The 7,335-nt window shown below is 51.1% G+C and overlaps 1 protein-coding gene and 1 long non-coding RNA gene across 3 annotated transcripts in view; one reads left to right on the plus strand and one right to left on the minus strand.

Moving 5' to 3' along the window:
* Positions 1-321: 321 nt before the first annotated feature.
* LOC116071101 lies at positions 322-1,152 on the minus strand. Its single transcript, XR_004110706.1, has 2 exons — positions 1,028-1,152; positions 322-828 (listed from the first exon to the last, which is right to left on the minus strand). It is a non-coding gene; the product is annotated as an uncharacterized LOC116071101 (long non-coding RNA).
* A 159-nt stretch (positions 1,153-1,311) lies between these two features.
* The window catches only part of Kcnj10 (potassium inwardly rectifying channel subfamily J member 10), a 33,679-nt gene continuing 27,655 nt past the window's right edge, over positions 1,312-7,335 (plus strand). Inside the window, exon 1 of one of the 2 annotated variants that reach the window (XM_031390075.1) lies at positions 1,312-1,555. The gene's annotated coding sequence lies outside the window, so the exon portion shown is untranslated. The remainder of the gene's footprint in view (positions 1,556-7,335) is intronic. The other variant, XM_031390085.1, reaches the window with a different exon arrangement.

Raw genomic sequence — 7,335 nt, forward strand, 5'->3', positions numbered from 1 at the left:
ATGAGGGGTTCCTTGCCTACTTCTCTGTTTTTCCCTCTCTCCCTCCCTCCTTTCTTTCTTTCCTCCCTTCCTCCCTCTCCCTCTTTCCCTGCCTCCCCTTCTCTCTCTCCTTCCCTCCCTCCTCTCCCCTCTCTCTCCCTTCCTCCTTCCCTCCCTCCCATTCTTCTTTCTGTGATGGTGATGAATGGAACCCAGGACAAGCATTCGACCACTGAGCTACAACACCCTCAGCCCCAAAGAGGGATTTTCGAAAGGCACATGTATTCATCTTATGCATTTTGAGAGTTTTAAGCTAAACTAAAATATATCATTTCCCTGCTTTCAACCCTGAATTTATATTAACACAGTAGGTAAGTAATACGGTCTATTGATATATGGTTCCATGTCTGTTAATAAAAGTGGGGCGTCTTTATTTTCTTCTTTAGTGTATGTCATGCATCATATAGTGGGTACAAATCACTCAAAACAGATTCAGATAATGAGAGCAGTCCTTGGTGAGGGGACATAGTGGACGGGAAGAGTTTGATGCTATTTCTAAGCTGACGTATACTTCTGAGTCCTCTCAGGCCTTCACAATGGCAGTTCCTCTGCCATCAGTGTTCTTCCCGCCATCTCCTTGGACCTGGGCCTCCTGCATCCCCACGATCATCTCTTTCCTGGAACATTTGTGGGGAACCCCCTAAGTAGAATGATCCTTCCCTCTTCTTCCACAGCTTTGGATGTCTCCCACACTTTGCACCGTACTGCGGCTTATTTTTCCTTGCAGGAGAAGTTGCTGTAGGTGAAGATGGTTTTTGGTCCTCTTTTGCACTTCGCGCCGCAGTCTCTCTACACAGGGAACAACGAATAACTTAGAAATTGTACGGGATGCCAAAGCCCTGTAGCCCCAGGAACCCAGGCCAAGTCTGCCACAGTCTCGGTCCCAGTCGCAGCCCGTCCTGAATTCATTTCCACCTCATTAACTGGGGCCCAGTCCCGCCCCCGCGGCCCTCGTCCTGGTTCCTCTATTCTGACACTGCCGCCTCACTTTTCTTCTTTCTCTTTCCCCCTGTCATCTTGCCAGCTCGGCTTCTATCGCTACGCGTATCGTCTCTTCATCTCTCTTTCCCCCGGACTCTGTCTGGATCTCTGTTCTTTGGGTGTTTCTGCACCCTAATACGTCTGGGTTTGCGCTTCCTATCCCCTAAGCTCCGCCCCTTGCCCAAAACTCTCCAATCCCCAGGCTCGAGTCTGGCGCTCCGCTCTGCCATTGGCCAGCTCCAAGCTCCCCCCCCGCCTCCTTCCCCCGGCCCCCGCCCGGCCTCTCCATTCACACAAAGTTTGGCTCCAGCACTGCAGAGGGAGGGGGCGGCCCGGCCCGGCCCAACTCTGCCCCCGGCCGGCCCGACCCCGGCCCCGGCCCCCGGACAAACCCTTATCTGATTCCAGCTCCGGGTTTAAGAGTCTTGGCCCTGCCTGTCGCACAGCTCCGCTCGCCACTCCTGCCCGCCCCGTCTGTTCATCTGTCCCGCTGTCCCGGGATTCATCAGAGTAGCCATTCCACCTCCGAGCCAAGGTAAGACTCTAGCCCTGATGAAGGAGTGCTGGGTCCTATCCAATTAGCGACATCGGGTCCCCCTAATCCTTTGGTCCCTGCGAAAGCTGGTTGGACCTCAGCAGTAAAATCCGGGTCTCCCTCCTTAATTCTTGGCAGTTCTGAGGGGACTTTCCTGGGAAGGGCCCCTCATCAAGGGTACTTTACCCACGTTAGTCACCTCAGGTCTTCCATCTAAGAAAGGGGCTTCCATGATATCGCCTCCTTATCACACTTGGCAGACCTGCCGGTGCATGGGGCTCATCTGGTTACTAGAGTAATTAATTACCACACATAAGCCTGCACCCACCCACACAGGAATAGAGATACTGCTTCTTGCTCCCAGTAGAGATAGGTTACTCCTGATTCCAGCCTTCCCCCTTACAGTGACATTCACGCAGTGACACTCATTGACGATCTTCTGAGCATCAGTTTGTTTACACATGGGGAGAAAGGCAAACATTAGATAAGACATCAACCTGATGTGCCTGGGACCATCTTCTCCATTTCCTTCTGGGTTCCCACTTTGAGACATCCCTTCCTACGGACATCCCCCAATCCCTGAAATGGCTTCACAAGGACAATCCCAGCAGGAGAAGCTGTTTCTTCTAGAGTCAGGGTAGGTTAAGGCCTATGAATGTATCCTCCAGGGGTCCTCTCTCCCTCTCTCTCTTTTCCTCCATCAGAGACTAACCAAGGGCAGTTGTGTTAGGACAGAACTGATTCTAGGGAGGAGACCTGAGGCCCAGAATGGCCAGAAGGACAAACCTGGGAAGGAAAACAAATGTGGGGGTAGGACTTCTGGTATCTCGGGATTTCATTCCAGTAACTGAAGTGCCCTGGGCAGACTGAGGCTGACCGAGAGGTGAGGGTGTAAAGAAATAAGGACAGATTTGGATCCAAGGGAAGGCAAAGCTTAAAGCCTGCTTAGGTTGCTTCTCAATACAAATTCTGATGAGAGGTTTCTGGCCAGACTGCCCTCGCTGCGGTGTTTGAAATGTTTTTCTACCTATGGGATGGACCGCTTTAGGTAGCCCGAGAGGGCAGAAGAGGATGGTAACAGACGCTTTGGGGAGCCTCCTGTTCGGGGTTATGTGGAAGGACACAGAGTGGGCATTGAGAGACTGGCGCCATGAGCCGGCAGTTACCATGAGCTCAATTGAGTTTCATCCTGAACACTTTTCCCTGATCTCCAAGGAGTTTTGAATATGTTCCTGGAATGATGGGGATTCTGTCCTCTGCCAAAGCTCAGGGTTTGTCAGGTCCCCGGGGGGTAGTCTGAGTATGGGGACCAAATCTAGAAGGAACCAGGTGTCCTGGCTCATAGCTGGTTCTTCAGGAAGGAGGAAAGAGGGAAGAGGGGGCAGGGAAGGCATCGTGCCAGGGAGAGGGTCCAGGGCTGGACTGCAGAGGCAGTAGGCTTGACCCAGGCGGTGCCAATCCCTCCACCCACCAGCCCAGTCTTTAGTGGTGGTGGCAAGAGAGGGCAGAAAGGAGGGGGAGTTAGGGGGTGATCTGGGCCAGTCCAGCCTCCCAAAGCCCTTGCCAACCTGGGTCCTGAAAGGACCTGCTGTTTTCTGAGCCATCCCCCCCAGCCCCCAGCCAGAGCCCAGAGCAGCCAAGTTGTCTCAGTGGATATCAGATGGCAATGACTCCACTGACTGGGGGGGTGACGGGGGTGTGTGGCATGGTCCCATTCCTTGTGTAGCTCTAAAGCAGAATCCTACTGCTTTCTCTTACCCTGAGGTGGGGTGGGGATAGCGTCTCTCCAGCATGTGCTCATATATCTTGGGGGGGGCATATATTTATGTGGGAGATAATGTGACATCTCCCAAATTCTCTCTAAGGCCCCCTGTACTCTGCTTGAGTTCATTTATACTCATCTTTGCTGGCTTGGGTTAGAAGGGAAGTGGCTGGCAAAAGACCCGGGTACCTTCCTCTCTCTCTTTCCCCTAGGGACCACGGAGGCTGGGACCTTTAGATCTGGGTGGACTCGAATGACATTCTTTTCCTTTGCGCTTGGGAATGGTGGCATCAAAGTTCCAAAGGTTTTGGTAGGTGGGTCGTGTAGCAAGGCCCATTTCCATGAGGGAGATTTCTGGCCATCCTAGGCTGGGTTTGTGTACACAAGATGCAAAGATGGGTTGAGGCCTGAAGCATTGATGAAGAGGGAAAGAGATATGCGTCCCTAAATTTTCCTGCAGAAAATTATTTAGGGATGAGAGGAAAAAAACAAAACAAAAGAAAACAAAACAAAATCAAAAAACCAAAAAAGAAAAGACAACCCAAAAAACAAACAACAACAAAACCCTTCACTCTCCCTCCCTTCTCCGGCCTAGATTCCTCCCTTGCCTGACTGGTGCTACTGTCCAGGCTGGGGCCAAGCCTTTCAGGACAGTAGTGAGGCCCTGAAGGGGTAGAGAGAAAGACTAACACGAGCCACCCCATTGGGATGAAGCTGAAGGGAGACTGGCCAGGAAGGGGAGTTTTGGACTCCAACTATCTTAGCACAGAATGAAGGCCAGTTGCCTAGATCCACTCCTGAGAATGGGGAGCTCTTGCATTCATCTCTCCACCTCAGTCCGAGGCCAAGGGATGTTAGCTCCCCAAGCCAGAGACTAGTGCCCATGTTTGTACCATTCTTCATAGAGAGAGTACGTCCTGGGTGGCCGCTCTCCACCCTCCCCCCCCATCAGAACCTTGAAAGGGCAAAGAGAAAAGGATTGTGGGAGCAACCCTCCTGTGGGTGTCTGCCAGCCTGGAGCCCAGGATTTGAGGTGGTGGGGAAGGGAGGGGCTGCCTCTGGAATGCGGGAGAGAGGTCAGAGAGGAGCTGTGTCGTCTGCAGGAGAAGCTTGAAGAAGTGGGGGCTCCGGGCGACTGGGTTAATACATGGCGCTTCTGCAGGTCTTCCACTAACAAACAAAGCAAGCAAACAAACAAACAAACAAACAGGGAACGAGATTAGGCTCTAGTAGGAAAGACACCCCGTAAAAAGAAAGCCTTCCTCATTTGAAACGTCATATGAAATGACAACTGAGAAAGAAAAGGAGACATTCTTTCTGGTGATTATATGTATGTATATAAATTGTATGTATGTATGTATGTATGTATGTATGTATGTATGTATGTATGTATAAAGCTCTATGTAGAGAAGGCTCACTGGTTAAGAGTACTTGCTACTCTTATGGAGAGGACCTGGGTTCAGTCCCCAAACCACATGGCAGCTTACAATCATCTGTAACTCCAATTCTAAGGGATCTGACACCCTCTTCTGGCCACCTACACACATAGGTTGTATGCACTCAGGTACATATGGGACTCTGCCCTCCATGATAAATAAAATAAAATAAAATAAAAAGGTCCAGACAAAATAGCCCATCATGAAGGCTTCTGAGAGGAGCTGTGACGCTCGCCCTAGCTAATACAGAGCTTATGTGAAGCCATGAGACTTCTCACGGACGGCGGCGGAACCCTTGTGACCATCTCACTCTGAGAGACAATACGCACAGCGGTTCAGAGCACAGCCAACCCTGGAGACCTCCTTGCTGGGTTTAAGTCCTCGTTTTCCCAGTGAATAACCACACAGTTTCCCTCACGCGTTCGTCGTCGGGGCTAATAATAGTTGTGAGGATTAAAAGAGTCAATATTTGTAAAGGCCTTAGGAGGTGGGTGGTGCGTGTAAGGTGTAGTTGGCTGGTGGCATTCTCTAGACCCTCCAAGTCTTTCCACTCCGTCATCTTTACCGGCTCCTGGGACTAGGCCCAGCCCTCCGGGGCGGTTTTTCTGAGACTTCGCCCTAGATCTGGGAAGGCAGAAGAATGATTGAGAAGTTAAGCACAGGGGTCCCATGTCATGCCAACAGCCCATTCTTCCCATGAAATTTGTGCCAGGTTTTCTGCCTTCAGATTGAGTAACTGATCTGTTGAGTACCACTCCCTCCCCTAGATAATCTCCCATTCCTACCCAGCTCTGCTTCTTAGCCTGTGATACCAATTTCTGTCCCTCCACATGGGAGGGATCTATCACCCTGTGTTTCTGTTCCCGGACATGGCCCTGTCTCCCCTCCCTTTTGTATGGTGCATGTATGTGTTCACTTGTGGACGTGTGTGCGTGGACAGATGCATGAGTGTAGAGGGCAGAGGTTGATGTTGGGTGTCTTCCCCAATCTTTGTCTACCTTGTATTTTAAGACAGGGTCTCTCATTGAGAACCTGGAGTTCACCATTTCGGCCAGACTGACTGGCCAGCAAACTCCAGGGATCTTTCTGTTCTCGTCAGTACTGGGATTATAGGCATGCTCACTGTGCCTGGCATTTTATGTGGGCGCTGGGTATTCATTCATGTTTATGTAGCAAGGACTTTACTTAATGAGCCCTCTCACAGTGTGTGTGTGTGTGTGTGTGTGTGTGTGTGTGTGTGTGTGGTGGGGAGAGGTTTCATGAAGCTCGCTGTGTATGCAATGATGACCTTGAACTTCCGAATCTCGGAGGTGTCACTGCATTTCCTTCTGGGCCTGGCTTTCTGTGGTGCTGAGGGAGGTTGGCAAACACACTCCGCAGCTGAGCTTCATCCCTGGCCTGTCTCTTGGTCCCTTCATTTAGCATCTCTTCCGTTTCAGCTGGCTCCTGTGCCCTTCTCTGCTTCTCGCCTCTGATCATGATCGCCTGTCAATCTCATCAGTAATTGCTAACGATGGCCTCCATGGAGGCTCTCCTGACTCTGGCCTCTCTCTTAGGTTCCTTCCCTTCAGTGCTCTGTGTTTGACCCTGTCGCCGTGGAGCAGTGTTGTTTGTTTTTGTTTGTTTGTTTGTTTTTTATCTTGCCCCTTCTGTGCCTGTTAGCACCAGACGGAGATGCCCAGTGACAGTATTCAAGCCATTTTCTGCCTTTTCCACCTCCATTCCTTGAACCCCATCTCTTCCTGAGTCTGATCCTGGGGACACATGCAAGGAGGGCAGTTTGTCTCCGAGTTCACTCTTCTACCTGCTCTTGGCCATCACGAGCCTTACCAAGATCCACTTGCCTGAAAACTACCATGCTCTTGTTTCTCTTTCTGCGCAACCGTCTTGTTTTATCTTTTCAACTTTTGACTTTTCCCAGGGTACCTCATACATGGCAAATGTCGGAGGGGACATCCTGTCTTTCTTACTTGCTTATGAGCTCCTTTAGGACATGCTTGTGTCCCTGCCATTCTGAGGACCTTCTGAAACAAAGGCATGACTTCCCTCCATTGGTCTTGGGGAAGCCAGCAGAGGGCTCAGCCCCAGGCATGATCCAAGGCACTGTCTTCTTTGCACCCAGGCAGGACTCTGTGCGTGCTCATTTGGGAGGAGTACTCCGATTTTAGAGACTGAAGTGGGCGTTCTTTACACACCCAAGACTCCCTTTCCTAACTCTCTGAGGAGCTTCAAAGTGAGTCCTCATGGACCCACCATTTCGTCTGGTAGGGGCAGCGCCACCCTAAGATCAAAAGCAGCAGATGTTTGGACTCTGTCCAGTTCCCTGTCCTCTAAGCATTGTTGGTCCCTCTGAGGAAGGTCGGACTCCAGCCTGGAGCGTGGCTTTGTCAGCTGGTCAAAGTCCAGTCTGGGACTGTCCTGTGATCTTGTCCACACTTCTGAGCGGGGATGTGCAACGTGAGAGCTGTGGAGATACCACTCAGAAGGGTGTCGGCATGGCCTCTTAGGGTCATGTTCTCCCTAGAGTAATCGTCTTAGCTCTTCTCTTCTTCCCAGTCCTAACTCTGAGATCCAGGTACACA

Source organism: Mastomys coucha, unplaced genomic scaffold, assembly GCF_008632895.1.
Source record: "Mastomys coucha isolate ucsf_1 unplaced genomic scaffold, UCSF_Mcou_1 pScaffold1, whole genome shotgun sequence".
NCBI lineage: Eukaryota > Metazoa > Chordata > Mammalia > Rodentia > Muridae > Mastomys > Mastomys coucha.